The 18,601-nt window shown below is 43.4% G+C and overlaps 1 protein-coding gene across 1 annotated transcript in view; it reads right to left on the reverse strand.

Moving 5' to 3' along the window:
* Positions 1 to 18,601, reverse strand: part of LOC117479187 (gonadotropin-releasing hormone II receptor-like) — a 35,149-nt gene extending 16,548 nt beyond the window's left edge. Inside the window, exon 1 of the mRNA XM_034126195.1 lies at positions 18,423 to 18,601. The gene's annotated coding sequence lies outside the window, so the exon portion shown is untranslated. The remainder of the gene's footprint in view (positions 1 to 18,422) is intronic.

Genomic DNA, 18,601 nt, shown 5'->3' on the forward strand with positions numbered 1-18,601 from the left:
TCATGAAAAACGTAGGAAAACCTCTCCTAGGTTGGAAAATGAAAAAAAATTAAGAAGAAATATTAAACAAAATGCCTCTTGAGGGCATGAAGAGACAAAAAGTCCACCTAGCTCCCAATTGATTCCCATGTTAAATCTTTCCGGAACTTTCTTCAGAACAGAGAGAAGTACACTTTAGACAAACTGCTCCCATCTCCACATTTTACACACAAAACCAAAAAAAACAACATTGGGGTTCCCTGATGCTCACGGTCTGGTATTTTTTTTATAGGAGCCATAGTTTTTGAACAGTTGGCAAAATTGTCAGATATACTCCTCAATGCATTCTAATGGGCAGTTGGTTGTCATGGTGTTGATTGGAGCCACGCACACACCTGAGTTACATCATCTAATCAGAACAGACACCATGGAAACCTTTGATCTCTGGGTTGACACACACAGGTGTTTGTAAACATTCATTCACTACTACTTACATTTAATATCTTTATTTAACTCCTTGAGCCTAATTTCAGCTGCAGGAACCATTCAAATATCAAACTATTCAGCCTTTTCAGCACATGATGGGACACTTTCAACTTTTTCAAAATATGTTATACTTTTTAAAACATTCAGCTTTTTAAAGTCTTTTTTTTAACATGGAAGTCATTGCAATGCATTTGAGCTGTAACATCTCTCTCTCTCTCTCTCTCTCTCTCTCACAGACAGACACACACTCTCTCTCTCTCTCAGACAGACAGACACACTCTCTCTCTCTCTCTCTCACTCTCACACACACACACACACACACACACACACAGACACACAGACACACACACACACACACACACACACACACACACTCTCTCCCTCTCTCTCACAGACACATCAAGAGAAGAGAGGGCGATCAAGAGAAGTGAGAGAGGGTGATAGAAGAGTGATAGGGTGATCAAGAGAAGAGAGAGGGCGATCAAGAGGAGAGAGAGAGGGCGATCAAGAGAAGAGAGAGAGAGGGCGATCAAGAGGAGAGAGAGAGGGCGATCAAGAGGAGAGAGAGAGGGCGATCAAGAGGAGAGAGAGAGGGCGATCAAGAGAAGAGAGAGAGAGGGCGATCAAGAGGAGAGAGAGAGGGCGATCAAGAAGAGAGAGAGAGGGAGATCAAGAGGAGAGAGAGTGGGCGATCAAGAGGAGAGAGAGAGGGCGATCAAGAGAAGAGAGAGAGGGCGATCAAGAGGAGAGAGAGTGGGCGATCAAGAGGAGAGAGAGAGGGCGATCAAGAGGAGAGAGAGAGGGCGATCAAGAGGAGAGAGAGGGCGATCAAGAGAAGAGAGAGAGAGGGCGATCAAGAGGAGAGAGAGAGGGCGATCAAGAGAAGAGAGAGAGAGGGCGATCAAGAGGAGAGAGAGAGAGGGCGAGCAAGAGAAGAGAAAGAGGGCGATCAAGAGAAGAGAGAGAGGGCGATCAAGATCAATGCAAATTCATTCACTACTACTTACATCTGATATTTAACTCCTTCAGCCTATTTTCAGCTGCAGAAACCATTCAACTATTACATTATTCAGCTATTTCATTACATCAAGGCGATACATGTTTTTTTAAACCTTTTCTTTTAAATATTAAGCTTTTTCTCCATTTTTGTAGCTAAAAGCAGCTACCATTCAGCTAATAACATTCAGCTTTTTCTGCATTTTCAGCTAAATTCAGCCACAAATATTCACAGTTTACAGCATTCGCACGCATTTTCTGCAGGAAATGCATTTTCTAGTTAGTGCGAATGCTGTGCCACAGCATTCCACTATAGTTCTTCGAATCTTTATTCTTCCCCTTATTATTATTATTATTATTATTTCAGCCAATACTTTAGCACTCCATAACTTCAGCTTATTTTCAGCTACAGAAACCATTCAAATATTAAACTATTCAGTCTGTTCAGGAATCGATGGGAAACCTTCAACTTTTTAAAAATATTTTATACTTTTTGAAATATTCAGCTTTTTAAACTCTTTTTTTTAACATTGAAGTCAATGGGAGATGCCTTCAAATCCTCTTTTCCTACACTTTGCGCCAAATGCTACTCCTTCCACATACTTTCAGCTAGACACTTCATTCCAACTTTCAAATGATCACAAGACCCTCAGCTATTCAAAATAGATTTTTATTTTTGATATCTTTTACACTTTTTGAGATAATTAACTTTGTTTGGAGCTTGGCAAAGAGGCTTTCTTCAGATTTTAACATTAGTGTGGATGGAGCAGCTCGTTAAGTCTAGAGTGCTTTGATCTCAAAACAGAGTGGAGGGGTGCTTCAAATTCTCCTCAAAAAATGTTTTAAACTTGCCATAATTCCCAAACCCTACACTCTTCAGACATAATTGTTCATGAAAAACGTAGGAAAAGCTCTCCAAGGTTGGAAAATAAAAAAGAATTAAGAAAAAATATTAAACAAAATGCCTCTTGAGGGCATGAAGAGACAAAAAGTCCACCTAGCTCCCAATTGATTCCCATGTTAAATCTTTCCGGAACTTTCTTCAGAACAGAGAGAAGTACACTTTAGACAAACTGCTCCCATCTCCACATTTTACACACAAAACCAAAGAAAACAACATATATCAGAGACAGACAGACAGACAGACAGACAGACAGACAGACAGACTCTCTCTCTCTCTCTCTCTCTCTCTCTCTCCTCTCTCTCTGATCTCTCTCTCTCTCTCTCCTCTCTCTCTGATCTCTCTCTCTCTCTCTCTCTCTCACACAGACAGACAGACACACACTCTCTCTCTCTCTCTCACACACACACACACTCTCCCTCTCTCTCACAGACACTTCAAGAGAAGAGAGGGCGATCAAGAGAAGTGAGAGAGGGTGATAGAAGAGTGATAGGGTGATCAAGAGAAGAGAGAGGGCGATCAAGAGGAGAGAGAGAGGGCAATCAAGAGAAGAGAGAGAGAGGGCGATCAAGAGAAGAGAGAGAGAGGGCGATCAAGAGAAGAGAGAGAGAGGACGATCAAGAGAAGAGAGAGAGGGTGATCAAGAGGAGAGAGAGAGGGCGATCAAGAGGAGAGAGAGGGCGATCAAGAGGAGAGAGAGAGGGCGATCAAGAGGAGAGAGAGTGGGTGATCAAGAGGAGAGAGAGAGAGGGCGATCAAGAGGAGAGAGAGAGGGCGATCAAGAGGAGAGAGAGGGCGATCAAGAGAGAGAGGGCGAGCAAGAGAAGAGAGAGAGAAGAGAGAGGGCGATCAAGAGGAGAGAGAGAGGGTGATCAAGAGGAGAGAGAGTGGGCGATCAAGAGGAGAGAGAGGGCGATCAAGAGAGAGAGGGCGAGCAAGAGAAGAGAGAGAGAAGAGAGAGGGCGATCAAGAGGAGAGAGAGAGGGCGATCAATAGGAGAGGGAGAGGGCGATCAAGAGAAGAGAGAGAGGGCGATAGAAGATTGAGAGGGCGATCAAGAGAAGAGAGAGAGTAATGTAACCTCCTAATGTAATGTATAACTCCTATGAAAATGTTCAAAAAGTGCTCAAACTTCACATGTGTGCTAACAGTCCAGCCGTGAAGACATCTACTGGACAGTTTTGAGATTTCTTCAAATGCCGTTGCCATGGCAACACAATGCTCACCATGAAACACGGTTTTCTCATAACTTCAGTGAAAATGCTCGAAATGGCCCAAAACTTCACAGGTTTGGTAACGATGCAGCCATCAACACATCTAAGCGTATTATGGGGTGTCATCAAATGCCGTTGCCATGGCGACAGATAATTCACCATCAAGTTAGTTCAAAAGTTTGTAGTTCAAATATTCTGCTGCTTTTCCAAGCCTTTTTACTTTCTTTTCTCATCTTAATACAAATTCATTCACTACTACTTACATCTGATATTTAACTCCTTCAGCCTATTTTCAGCTGCAGAAACCATTCAACTATTACATTATTCAGCTATTTCAGGACATCAAGGCTATACATGTTTTTTTAAACCTTTTCTTTTAAATATTAAGCTTTTTCTGCATTTTTGTAGCTAAAAGCAGCTACCATTCAGCTAATAACATATTCAGCTTTTTCTGCATTTTCAGCTAAATTCATTCACAGTTTACAGCATTCGCACGCATTTTCTGCAGGAAATGCATTTTCTAGTTCTTTCCGCTTATTATTTCAGCCAATACTTTGGCTCTCCATAACTTCAGCTTATTTTCAGCTACAGAAACCATTCAAATATTAAACTATTCAGCCTGTTCAGGAATCGATGGGAAACCTTCACATTTTTAAAAATATTTTATACTTCTTGAAATATTCAGCTTTTTAAACTCTTTTTTTAACATTGAAGTCAATGGGAGATGCCTTCAAATCCTCTTTTCCTAAACTTTGCGCCAAATGCTACTCCTTCCACATAATTTCAGCTAGACACGTCATTCCAACTTTCAAATGATCACAAGACCTTCAGCTATTCAAAATTGATTTTTATTTTTGATATCTTTTACACTTTTTGAGATAATTAACTTTGTTTGGAGCTTGGTAAAGAGGCTTTCTTCAGATTTTAACATTAGTGTGGATGGAGCAGCTCGTTAAGTCTAGAGTGCTTTGATCTCAAAACAGAGTGCAGCAGTGCTCCCCAAAAAATGTTTTAAACTTGCCATAATTCCCAAACCCTACACTCCTCAGACATATTTTTTCATGAAAAACGTAGGAAAACCTCTCCTAGGTTGGAAAATAAAAAAATATTAAGAAAAAATATTAAACAAAATGCCTCTTGAGGGCATGAAGAGACAAAAAGTCCACCTAGCTCCCAATTGATTCCCATGTTAAATCTTTCCGGAACTTTCTTCAGAACAGAGAGAAGTACACTTTAGACAAACTGCTCCCATCTCCACATTTTACACACAAAACCAAAAAAAACAACATATATCAGTTCATTGGGGTTCCCTGATGCTCACGGTCTGGTATTTTTTTTATAGGAGCCATAGTTTTTGAACAGTTGGCAAAATTGTCAGATATACTCCTCAATGCATTCTAATGGGCAGTTGGTTGTCATGGTGTTGATTGGAGCCACGCACACACCTGAGTGACATCATCTAATCAGAACAGACACCATGGAAACCTTTGATCTCTGGGTTTACACACACAGGTGTTTGTAAACATTCATTCACTACTACTTACATTTAATATCTTTATTTAACTCCTTGAGCCTAATTTCAGCTGCAGGAACCATTCAAATATCAAACTATTCAGCCTTTTCAGCACATGATGGGACACTTTCAACTTTTTCAAAATATGTTATACTTTTTAAAACATTCAGCTTTTTAAAGTCTTTTTTTTAACATGGAAGTCATTGCAATGCATTTGAGCTGTAACATCTCTCTCTCTCTCTCTCTCTCTCTCTCTCACAGACAGACACACACTCTCTCTCTCTCTCTCACACTCACACTCTCTCTCTCTCTCAGACAGACAGACACACTCTCACTCTCACTCTCACACACACACACACACACACACACACACACACACTATGGGCTCAGAACAGTCTCATAATACACACATGCACACAGAAGGATTCACACTTGTATTTCATGATCCGCAAAAGGATTCACACTTGTATTTCCGGATCCACACTTGTGTTTTTCAATGCACACACAAATGTGTTCCGTTTCATATACATGTAAATAAAATCCAAATACAGAAAAAAGTTTTACATATGTATTTTTGATCCTCACATATTTGTTTTCCGTTTAAATCCCCTGCACCTACAAACACAAACCGCTTTCTGTGCATGGATCGCTGTGCATTCGTGTGTGGGTTTTTTGAGACTCCCCTGACGGTGACCCGATTCGTACTTGTAATTGTTTCTATCTATAGCCAATCAGATGTCTCCTCAATTCTAAGCCAATCACATGAGCGCGCCCCCACGAGGGTAGATTTCTTGCATTCATGTCACTTCATATACGCATTTTGCGTAGTCCGGAGCAGGGTTTCCGCGGACAGAATTTAATTTTACCGGACAAATTTGAAACTTACCGGTCATGTTTCAATAATAATAATTATAAGAATTGTGTAGCAGCGTTTCCGTTAGGTAATTACCGGACTATGACCGGATAATAACACGGGAGTAAGGATCATCTCTTTTCCTCTCTCCCTCCCTCTCTCCTGACAGCCCGTCAGTTTCTCATGCAGCTCGCTAAAATTCACTCGCGTTTATGTCCATATCGATCAGATCCAGCTCTCCTGATCGGCCTTTATAGAGAGCACCGATCAAACTATTAAGAGTGAATATCGGCCGATAATGACCGGCGGGGCTCTCCCCGTTGACAGTTCACTGTCTAGCACTGGCTTCGTAGTGCACTGATCGATTAGGCTAAGCTAACCTGTAGCTGCTCCCTCCACACTCACAACAACTTCATACAGACATAAATAAAGCAGCTGTATTCGCCATACAGGAAACACACATTTAAAACAGTTTTGCCTGCCGTTTTTGTGTACACAAGCATTCATTAATGGTTCGGAAAGTGGCACTGTACCTTAATAATATAAAGGCTTGTATTTGTGTGCATTTCCTGCTCGGAAAGTGGCAATGTACTGAGAGTGGAGGTGTCCTGAGATTAGCGCCTGCAGGCAGGCTCCATGGACCTGTCAGCTCCGGACAGCGCAAAATGCGTACATGAAGCGCTACGTCATGAACGCAAGAAATCTACCCTCGTGGGGGCGCGCTCATGTGATTGGCTTAGAATTGAGGAGACATCTGATTGGCTATAGACAGAAAAAATTACAAGTACGAATCGGGTGACCGTCAGGGGAGTCTCAAAAAACCCACACACGAATGCACAGCGATCCATGCACAGAAAGCGGTTTGTGTTTGTAGGTGCAGCGGTTTTAAACGGAAAACAAATATGTGAGGATCAAAAATACATATGTAAAACTTTTTTCTGTATTTGGATTTTATTTACATGTATATGAAACGGAAAACATTTGTGTGTGCATTGACAAACACAAGTGTGGATCCGGAAATACAAGTGTGAATCCTTTTGCGGATCATGAAATACAAGTGTGAATCCTTCTGTGTGCATGTGTGTATTATGAGACTGTTCTGAGCCCATACACACACACACACACACACACACACACACACACACACACACACACACACACACACACACACACACACACACACACACACACACACACACACACACACACACACACACACACACACACACACACACACACACACACACACTCTCTCTCCCTCTCTCTCACAGACACATCAAGAGAAGAGAGGGCGATCAAGAGAAGTGAGAGAGGGTGATAGAAGAGTGATAGGGTGATCAAGAGAAGAGAGAGGGCGATCAAGAGGAGAGAGAGAGAGGGCGATCAAGAGAAGAGAGAGAGGGCGATCAAGAGGAGAGAGGAGAGGGCGATCAAGAGAAGAGAGAGAGGAGGGCGATCAAGAGGAGAGAGACGAGGGCGATCAAGAAGAGAGAGAGAGGGCGATCAAGAGGAGAGAGAGTGGGCGATCAAGAGGAGAGAGAGAGGGCGATCAAGAGAAGAGAGAGAGGGCGATCAAGAGGAGAGAGAGTGGGCGATCAAGAGGAGAGAGAGAGGGGCGATCAAGAGGAGAGAGAGGGCGATCAAGAGAAGAGAGAGAGAGGGCGATCAAGAGGAGAGAGAGAGGGCGATCAAGAGAAGAGAGAGAGAGGGCGATCAAGAGGAGAGAGAGAGGGCGATCAAGAGAAGAGAGAGAGGGCGATCAAGAGGAGAGAGAGTGGGCGATCAAGAGGAGAGAGAGAGGGCGATCAAGAGGAGAGAGAGGGCGATCAAGAGAAGAGAGAGAGAGGGCGATCAAGAGGAGAGAGAGAGGGCGATCAAGAGAAGAGAGAGAGAGGGCGATCAAGAGGAGAGAGAGAGGGCGAGCAAGAGAAGAGAAAGAGGGCGATCAAGGGAAGAGAGAGAGGGCGATCAAGATCAATGCAAATTCATTCACTACTACTTACATCTGATATTTAACTCCTTCAGCCTATTTTCAGCTGCAGAAACCATTCAACTATTACATTATTCAGCTATTTCATTACATCAAGGCGATACATGTTTTTTTAAACCTTTTTCTTTTAAATATTAAGCTTTTTCTCCATTTTTGTAGCTAAAAGCAGCTACCATTCAGCTAATAACATTCAGCTTTTTCTGCATTTTCAGCTAAATTCAGCCACAAATGTTCACAGTTTACAGCATTCGCACGCATTTTCTGCAGGAAATGCATTTTCTAGTTCTTCCCCTTATTTCACCAATACTTTGGCTCTCCATAACTTCAGCTTATTTTCAGCTACAGAAACCATTCAAATATCAAACTATTCAGCCTGTTCAGGAATCGATGGGAAACCTTCAACTTTTTAAAAATATTTTACACTTTTTGAAATATTCAGCTTTTTAAACTCTTTTTTTTGGGAGATGCCTTCAAATCCTCTTTTCCTACACTTTGCGCCAAATGCTACTCCTTCCACATACTTTCAGCTAGACACTTCATTCCAACTTTCAAATGAGCACAACACCTTCAGCTATTCAAACTTGACTTTTATCTTTGATATCTTTTACACTTTTTGAGATAATTAACTTTGTTTGGAGCTTGGTAAAGAGGCTTTCTTCAGATTTTAACATTAGTGTGGATGGAGCAGCTCGTTAAGTCTAGAGTGCTTTGATCTCAAAACAGAGTGCAGCAGTTCTTCAAATTCTCCCCCAAAAATGTTTTAAACTTGCCATAATTCCCAAACCCTACACTCCTCAGACATATTTTTTCATGAAAAACGTAGGAAAACCTCTCCTAGGTTGGAAAATGAAAAAAGATTAAGAAGAAATATTAAACAAAATGCCTCTTGAGGGCATTAAGTGACAAAAACGTTCAACATGTCTCCATTAAAGCCCATTGTAATTTCAGGCAGATATTTCCTCACAGCAGCAGCCGCACACCTTTCTTAAACTGCCAAAAAGGCCACATTATTAACCCGAAAGTACACAAAAATTACACTTCAGATACTCAACTTCCTTGACATGCTTCACGTTTTGAAATTTCACAGATATCTGTTATCGTTCTTCCACAAACGTTCACATGTAAGAGGTTCATCTCTCATTCAGAACAATGAAGCCTTTGATGTATACATAGCTCGTTAGCTCAACTATCAACACCTGTGTTTGAACACGATGATGTCATCACTCCAACTGACAGCAGTCAGTTCTAACTGTTGATTTCATTCTCTCTCTCTCTCTCTCTCTCTCTCTCTCTCTCTCTCTCTCTCTCTCTCTCTCTCTCTCTCTCTCTCTCTCTCTCTCTCTCTCTCTCTCTCTCTCTCTCTCTCTCTCTCTTGAACAGGTGACAAAATTGTCAGATATACTCCTCAATGCATTCTTATGGGACTCAGTGATGCAGTTGGTTGTCTTTGATCTCTGGACACACAAACAGGTGTTATGATTGGGTGTTATGAGTAGGTGCTCAGGAACAGAAACAACACTGACAGACTGGACTTTAACAGACTGTCTCAGCCTATTATTTTCTGTCTGATGGAGACTTCATACTACTTACATCTGATATTTAACTCCTTCAGCCTAATTTCAGCTGCAGAAACCATTCAACTATTAACTTATTCAGCTATTTCAGGACAATGTTGTGGTTTATACCTTTTTGAAACCTTTTCTTTTAAATATTAAGCTTCTTCACTATTTTTCCTACTCTGCAATGCATTTGAGCTGTAACAATTTTTATTCAAATCATTTCACTTTTCTGCATTTCTCCGCTAAGTTCAGCAACACACATACTTGGTTTTTGTAGCTACAAGCAGCATCTAATCAGAGCAGACATGCCCACAGACAGACAGAGACACAGGCCCCGGCCCCACGGGAACGAAAACGGGTTGTATCCGCATATTTCTCTTGCGTATAGCCCTTTTTGCCACACGAGGCCATAACGAAACGATAGAAACGGACCCCGCAAACGACAACGGGTCCAAAGGTGGATAGATCTGGGAACGGAGCGCTCTGGGGGGGTCCAACGGCTCCGTGTGATCGCCTCTATACGATCATTTTGTGATAATGATGACGCAATAGCCCCGCCTCCCCCCCCCCCCCTCTGCTGCTCACCCCCGCAAAAGTACACTGCACACTGAATTCAGATTATTATTTATCTTTATCTCGATATGGACATAAACGCGAGTGAAGTCTAATCTGACAGGACGGAGACACGCAGCTCCTCCCGCTGTGATGCAGCGGGAGCAAAACACACACTTCAAGTCAGATCATCACCCTTAGCTATTTTAATTACCTCTCAAACTACCTAAACTAGTTATAAATATGTTTATTTTGACTGTCGAGTCATCATTACTGGATCAGCTGCTGCATGAGACAGACACTGACACTGTCAGAATAGAGGAAAAAGAGAGGCTCCGTATATTTTATTATTATATATCATTATATAGAGTCGTTATTCATTTGTTTTGAAGCTCAATAAATAACAAAGAAGACCTTTGACCGGCACTTTTATAATTTTGTCCGGAAGATTTCAACTTTAACACACGTTGACCGGCGAAAAACTCTGCCCGGTTCCCTCGGCCCCCACCGTGGAGAATAAACAGAAGTGCAGCCATGACAACCATTCTTCTTCGCTGCTTTTGTGGAGGAAGTTGCTGCTTTTGTGGAGGAAGTTACAGCGCCACGTACAGGCTCGGCATATGTACTGCAGCTGTTCCAGCGGTTGGATCAAAAAAGAGCTGTCTCGTGTGGGCAGACACTATCCGGTGTATATTGCGTGTGGACGGAAGCTTTTTGGCGATTGCGTTTGCGTTAATCCTATGCGTTTTGCCGTATGCGTTCCCGTGGGGCCGGGGCCACAGACAGACAGACAGACGTAAACAGGTATTTTGATAATGTCGTCACCATGGTAACCTTTGATCTCTGGGCTTACACACACAGGTGTTTGTAAACATTCCTTCACTACTACTTACATGTAATATCTTTATTTAACTCCTTCAGCCTAATTCCAGCTGCAGGAACCATTCAAATATCAAACTATTCAGCCTTTTCAGCACATGATGGGAAACTTTCAACTTTTTCAAAATATGTTATACTTTTTAAAATATTCAGCTTTTTAAAGTCTTTTTTTTTAACATGGAAGTCATTGCAATGCATTTGAGCTGTAACAATTTGATTCAAATCATTTATCTTTTCTGCATTTCTCTGCTAAGTTCAGCAACACACTGACTTGGTCTCTGTAGCTAAAAGCAGCTACCATTCAGCTAATAACATATTCAGCTTTTCCTGCATTTTCAGCTAAATTCAGCCACAAATGTTCACAGTTTACAGCATTCACACGCATTTTCTGCAGGAAATGCATTTTCTAGTTCTTCCCCTTATTATTATTTCACCAATATTTTGGCTCTCCATAACTTTCAGCTACAGAAACCATTCAAATATCAAACTATTCAGCCTGTTCAGGAATCGATGGGAAACCTTCAACTTTTTAAAAATATTTTATACTTTTTGAAATATTCAGCTTTTTAGACTCTTTTTTTTAACATTGAAGTCAATGGGAGATGCCTTCAAATCCTCTTTTCCTACACTTTGCGCCAAATGCTTCTCCTTCCTGATAATTTCAGCTAGACACTTCATTCTAACTTTCAAATGATCACAATACTTTCAGCTATAATGTATGTTATTCAGATTCTTCATATCTTTTACACTTTTTGAGATAATTAACTTTGTTTGGAGCTTGGTAAAGAGGCTTTCTTCAGATTTTAACATTAGTGTGGATGGAGCAGCTCGTTAAGTCTAGAGCAGTGGTTCTCAACTGGTGGGTCGCGACGCCAGCTCCCCGAGTCCCCTTTCAAGTCACCTCTCGAGTCCCCTCTCAAGTCACCTCTCGAGTCCCCTCTCAAGTCACCTCTCGAGTTCCCTCTCGAGTCCCATCTCAAGTCCCCTCTCCAGTCCCTACTCGGGTCCCTTCTCTAGTCCCTACTCAAGTCCCTACTCTATGTCCTGTGCCGTTGGGGGTCCCGCCGACTACTGTTCTGCCGGGGGTCCTGCCAACCCAATGTCCTGGTCCGTTGGGGGTTCCGCTGGGGGTCCTGCCAACTCTGTGTCCTGTTCCATTGGGGGTCCCGCCGTCACCTGTCTCGCCGGGGGTCCTGCCAACTCCATGTCCTGTGGCGTTGGGGGTTCCGCTAAGGGTCCTGCCAACTCCATGTCCTGTGTCGTTGGGGGTTCCGCTGAGGGTCCTGCCAACTCCACGTCCAGTGTCATTGGGGGTTCCGCTGAGGGTCCTGCCAACTCCATGTCCTGTTTCGTTGGGGGTTCCACCGGATGTCCTGCCAACACCTGATCCTGTCCTGTTGGGGGTCCCGCCGACACCTGCTCCGCCGGGTTTCCTGCCAACACCATATCCTGTCCTGTTGGGGGTTCCGCCGACACCTGCTCCGCCGGATTTCCTGCCAACACCAGATCCTGTCCTGTTGGTGGTCCCGCCGACACGTGCTACACCGAGGGTCCTGTCGACACCAGCCCTTGCTCCGTCGGGGGTCCCACTGACACCAGCCCATGTTCCGTCCAGAGTCCCGTCTACGCCTGTCCCGCCAGGGGTCCCACCAGCTCCTGCTCTCGATCCCAGTGCTCCGGCGATCCAGCTGACACTGGAGGGGTCCCATTGCGGCGTACGTCGTCCTCCGGAGCTATCCCGTCACCGCCTTCCTGCTCGTCCTCCGGAGCTTTCCCGTCACCGCCTTCTTGCCCGACCTTGTGCCCGGCCTCCTGAGTTCCCCAGCGGCTTTCGCCCTCGAGCCCGGCCCCCTGAGTTCGGCCGCTGTGGCCTTCGCCCCTTTTCGAACTCTGCCTTGCCCCCGGGCCGTCCGCCCGAGATTCCCACCATGAACTCTGCCTTGCCCCCGGGCCGTCCACCCGAGACCCCCACCATGAACTCTGCCTTGCCCCCGGGCCGTCTGCCCGAGACCCCCACCATGAACTCTGCCTTGCCCCCAGGCCGTCCGCCCGAGACCCCCACCGTGAACTCTGCCTTGCCCCCGAGCCGTCCGCCCGAGACCCCTCCTGTTCCTCTGCCTTGCCTCTGGGCTGTCGACTCAGACCCGTCCTCCGGACCCCCTCCACCCACCCTTTTCGAGGTGTTGGACTTTATTTGTGTTTTTTGGACGTCTGGAATCTGTCCCTTGGGGGGGGGGTTCTGTCACGATCCTAATGTTATGTCACGTTTTTAGTTTAGTCTGTCTTGTTTTGGGTGTTATTTTGTAATTCTGTTCTCCCTGTCTCTTGTCTTCCTTCCTGTGTTTTTCCTCCTTGTGTCTTGTCTGATCCTACTCCCTGGCCCGTTCTCATTTCATCAAATGTCCCTCCTCGACTCCTCGACTCCTCGACTCCTTGGTCCTCCGGTAGTGACCCGGAAATGAATTTTAGCGCGCCATGTTGAAGGACATCTCATTTCTCGAAATGCACATCGAGGACCGAGCATCGAGCGTCGAGGAGGCTCTCTGGAGGAGCTATAACCGAGGATACACTGATGGGTCCTCCACGGTCCTCCACGGCTCCTTCGTGGATGCATTTCCGGCAACAGAGATGTTTCAAAGAGTCGTGACGCACGGCCGGACTTATCTCAGCCAATCACAGCTCTGCATGCATCCCCTGGATATTATTTTATTAACTGCTTTCATCGCGACGCGATGTTTACAGTGAGAACAGCTGTGAGGTCTGTGCAGAAAGCAGAGCAGTGTGTAAAATATATATCACTCAGTATAACAGGCCTACTCTCTTTATTTGCTTTAGTTTAGTAGATATCTACAAACAAAGTCGATATTTTTCTAAAACCATTTAGTGCTTCACATAATAAAATACACAACGGCTGTAGCCTGATTATGCTTTAGGAGCTGTAGGTGCGTGTGTGTGGTGTAGGTGTGTGTGGTACAGTGTGTGCGTAGATGCAGCGGACAGACAGGTCTCAGTTGGTTTGGTGTCCTCTGCTTACTTTTAATACTTGTAAATAAAACTTTTGGCCCGTCATTTATTTCCCTCATTGTAGCGACCGGAGAGGGGGGGGGGGGGGGATATATCCAGTCTCTGATAGTGTTACGTTATTATGAGAGTGCTGTTTGATTCTGAAATTGTATATATTTATATAAATATTAGGGCTGTCAGTCGATTAAAATATTTAATCGCGATTAATCGCATGATTGTCCATAGTTAATCGCGATTAATCGCAAATTAATCGCACATTTTTTATCTGTTCTAAATGTACCTTAGAGGGATATTTTTCAAGTTTTTAATACTCTTATCAACATATGAGTGGACAACTATGCTTTATATGTTTGTTTATTATCATTTGAACAATGACAAATATTCTCATGAATATTAAACACAACAACCTCTGAACATTACAAATATTCGCCTCAATTCAACCTAGAACCTCTCTCATACAATAATACAATACTGTGTGTGTGTGGTGTGTGTGTGGTGTGTGTGTGTGTGTGTGTGTGTGTGTGTGTGTGTGTGTGTGTGTGTGTGTGTGTGTGTGTGTGGTGTGTGTGTGTGGTGTGTGTGTTGTGTGTGTGTGTGTGTGTGTGTGTGTGTGTGTGTGTGTGTGTGTGTGAATGTGGAGGATCGTTGGAGCTATGTGCAGCTCAAGGCATATGAGTGGCCTGTGTGTATGAGCTGTGTTGCGGCACTATCCGTGCTGAGTGTGCTGTCTGGCTACCTGCATAAAGTCAAGTGCTCGGCGCAGTTGTCGGCGAAATGTCGCTCCTCTGTTTTCATTGAAACAGCTCCTTATATCCGTTAGCTCAGCTAGCTAGCACCAGATGCTAACAACAACACGTAAGGTGTGCTTCGCTCGCGCCACACATACACACACCCTCCCGGTCCTCCCGATGGCCAGTCCGGGCCTGCTGGTGAGCGTGGAAGTGTGGTCTGCCACAAGCGGGCAGCAGGAGCGGGGCTGTCAGCATCAGCTTGTAGATGGTATTTTAAACTCGATGCGCTCTGAAACTACGGCGGCCGAGGACAAAAAATACACATGCGTTAATCGCGTTAAAATAATTAGTGGCGTTAATTTTTTTTTGCGTTAACGCGTTATTAACGCGTTAACTTGACAGCCCTAATAAATATATACATGTGTGTGTGTGTGTGTGTGTGTGTGTGTGTGTGTGTGTGTGTGTGTGTGTGTGTGTGTGTGTGTCTGTCTGCATCTGTAGCCTGTTATTGTCTCATTATACCGCACTGTGAATGAATTCAAAGTAAATATATAAGTCGTCATGAACACATCTGTCCATCAGACAGAGTGCTGCTGTGCCTCCTGTCATCATTAATGGACGTCTCTTTAAAATGACCGCTCAGAGGAGAGGATTTCTCATTTCTCTAACCGCCTGCTGCTTCCCCTCCTTTCTCCTCGGCTCCCCTCCTCGGCTCCTCCGCTCGCATCTCCTGTGGGCGGGACTAAGTCTCGAGGATAGGAGTTGAGGAGGGGAGTCGAGGAGGGACATTTGATGAAATGAGAACGGGCCCCTGTGTTTGCCTTCCTGTCGTTAGTTTCCCTGGTGTGTCTGATTGTCTAATTAGTGCGAATGCTGTGCCACAGCATTCCACTATAGTACTTCAATTCTTTATTAGTGCGAATGCTGTGCCACAGCATTCCACTATAGTACTTCAATTCTTTATTAGTGCGAATGCTGTGCCACAGCATTCCACTATAGTACTTCAATTTCTTTATTCTTCCCCTTATTTCACCAATACTTTGGCTCTCCATAACTTCAGCTTATTTTCAGCTACAGAAACCATTCAAATATCAAACTATTCAGCCTGTTCAGGAATCGATGGGAAACCTTCAACGTTTTAAAAATGTTACACTTTTTGAAATATTCAGCTTTTTAAACTCTTTTTTTTAACATTGAAGTCAATGGGAGATGCCTTCAAATCCTCTTTTCCTACACTTTGCGCCAAATGCTACTCCTTCCACATACTTTCAGCTAGACACTTCATTCCAACTTTCAAATGAGCACAACACCTTCAGCTATTCAAACTTGACTTTTATCTTTGATATCTTTTACACTTTTTGAGATAATTAACTTTGTTTGGAGCTTGGTAAAGAGGCTTTTTTCAGATTTTAACATTAGTGTGGATGGAGCAGCTCGTTAAGTCTAGAGTGCTTTGATCTCAAAACAGAGTGCAGCAGTTCTTCAAATTCTCCCCCAAAAATGTTTTAAACTTGCCATAATTCCCAAACCCTACACTCCTCAGACATATTTTTTCATGAAAAACGTAGGAAAACCTCTCCTAGGTTGGAAAATGAAAAAAGATTAAGAAGAAATATTAAACAAAATGCCTCTTGAGGGCATTAAGTGACAAAAACGTTCAACATGTCTCCATTAAAGCCCATTGTAATTTCAGGCAGATATTTCCTCACAGCAGCAGCCGCACACCTTTCTTAAACTGCCAAAAAGGCCACATTATTAACCCGAAAGTACACAAAAATTACACTTCAGATACTCAACTTCCTTGACATGCTTCACGTTTTGAAATTTCCCAGATATCTGTTATCGTTCTTCCACAAAACGTTCACATGTAAGAGGTTCATCTCTCATTCAGAACAATGAAGCCTTTGATGTATACATAGCTCGTTAGCTCAACTATCAACACCTGTGTTTGAACACGATGATGTCATCACTCCAACTGACAGCAGTCAGTTCTAACTGTTGATTTCATTCTCTCTCTCTCTCTCTCTCTCTCTCTCTCTCTCTCTCTCTCTCTCTCTCTCTCTCTCTCTCTCTCTCTCTCTCTCTCTCTCTCTCTCTCTCTCTCTTGAACAGGTGACAAAATTGTCAGATATACTCCTCAATGCATTCTTATGGGACTCAGTGATGCAGTTGGTTGTCTTTGATCTCTGGACACACACACAGGTGTTATGATTGGGTGTTATGAGTAGGTGCTCAGGAACAGAAACAACACTGACAGACTGGACTTTAACAGACTGTCTCAGCCTATTATTTTCTGTCTGATGGAGACTTCATACTACTTACATCTGATATTTAACTCCTTCAGCCTAATTTCAGCTGCAGAAACCATTCAACTATTAACTTATTCAGCTATTTCAGGACATTGAGGCTATCAATGTTGTTGTTTATACCTTTTTTAAACCTTTTCTTTTAAATATTAAGCTTCTTCACTATTTTTCCTACTCTGCAATGCATTTGAGCTGTAACCATTTTGATTCAAATCATTTCACTTTTCTGCATTTCTCCGCTAAGTTCAGCAACACACATTCTTGGTTTTTGTAGCTACAAGCAGCATCTAATCAGAGCAGACATGCCCACAGACAGACAGACAGACTTGCATGTAATATCTTTATTTAACTCCTTCAGCCTAATTCCAGCTGCAGGAACCATTCAAATATCAAATTATTCAGCCTTTTCAGCACATGATGGGAAACTTTCAACTTTTTCAAAATATGTTATACTTTTTAAAATATTCAGCTTTTTAAAGTCTTTTTTTTAACATGGAAGTCATTGCAATGCATTTGAGCTGTAACAATTTGATTCAAATCATTTCACTTTTCTGCATTTCTCTGCTAAGTTCAGCAACACACTGACTTGGTCTCTGTAGCTAAAAGCAGCTACCATTCAGCTAATAACATATTCAGCTTTTTCTGCATTTTCAGCTAAATTCAGCCACAAATGTTCACAGTTTACAGCATTCACACGCATTTTCTGCAGGAAATGCATTTTCTAGTTTGTATTTATCTATCAGCTGATGTAATATATTGTATTCATTTGAAACAGAGATGCACACAACTTATTGAAAATGTTTTCCTCTCATATATTTCAAGTTTACCTCCCAAATGGGAGGGCCTCAATCTGATTTCAGTTTAAATTCTAATTTATTTAATTGTGACATCAACGGCAAGGAACAACCCTCCTCAATTATTTGTTGATGATGTTTTTTGTACTGTTATATTCCATATAATGTGACCCTCCCTAAAACACATTGAGAAAATGACATAACAGCATATCTTCTCAGCGATTCAGCAATAATGCAAAGTGAATGGCAGTGAAGCTTGGTGCGGGGCGCCCCCTGCTGGGGGGGGGGGGGGGGGGGGCTGCAGCTCTGCGTGCTGCTGCACCAAAGTCTGCACAGCGGGGCTCGCGCGGCTGTTACACGTACAGATGTCCGAACATGATCCATATTCAGACGCAATAACGGAACTATCCGACCACCCCCCCGCCCCGCCCCCGCAGTCTGAGGAGATGCATTCTTCTATTTCAGTCACTTTTATATTTTTTCATCTCCATATCAAACTGCATTACATCGAGACTGGGGGAACCATCATGCCCCACAGACTGGCACCAATGAAACTGACGCAAACACCAATCCATGTCTATCAGCCCACTTTAGTAATGTGAAATAGAAGGATGCATTAAAAGGATGCAGATGTGTGTGTGTTACCTGCAGGATAGTGGTCAGATGAGCAGAGAAGCAGAGAAGCAGAGAGGAGCAGTCCCGCGCGCTGTGCGTCCTCCCCTCCGCACACCTTTCCCTCTCGGACCGTAAATCAAATCCTGAGCGGGATCACTGACAAATGCTTTTATCGCATCCATCTGCTCGCCTATCAGCCCGTCTGCATC

This window comes from Trematomus bernacchii, unplaced genomic scaffold (assembly GCF_902827165.1).
Source record: "Trematomus bernacchii unplaced genomic scaffold, fTreBer1.1, whole genome shotgun sequence".
In the NCBI taxonomy this organism is placed as follows: domain Eukaryota; kingdom Metazoa; phylum Chordata; class Actinopteri; order Perciformes; family Nototheniidae; genus Trematomus; species Trematomus bernacchii.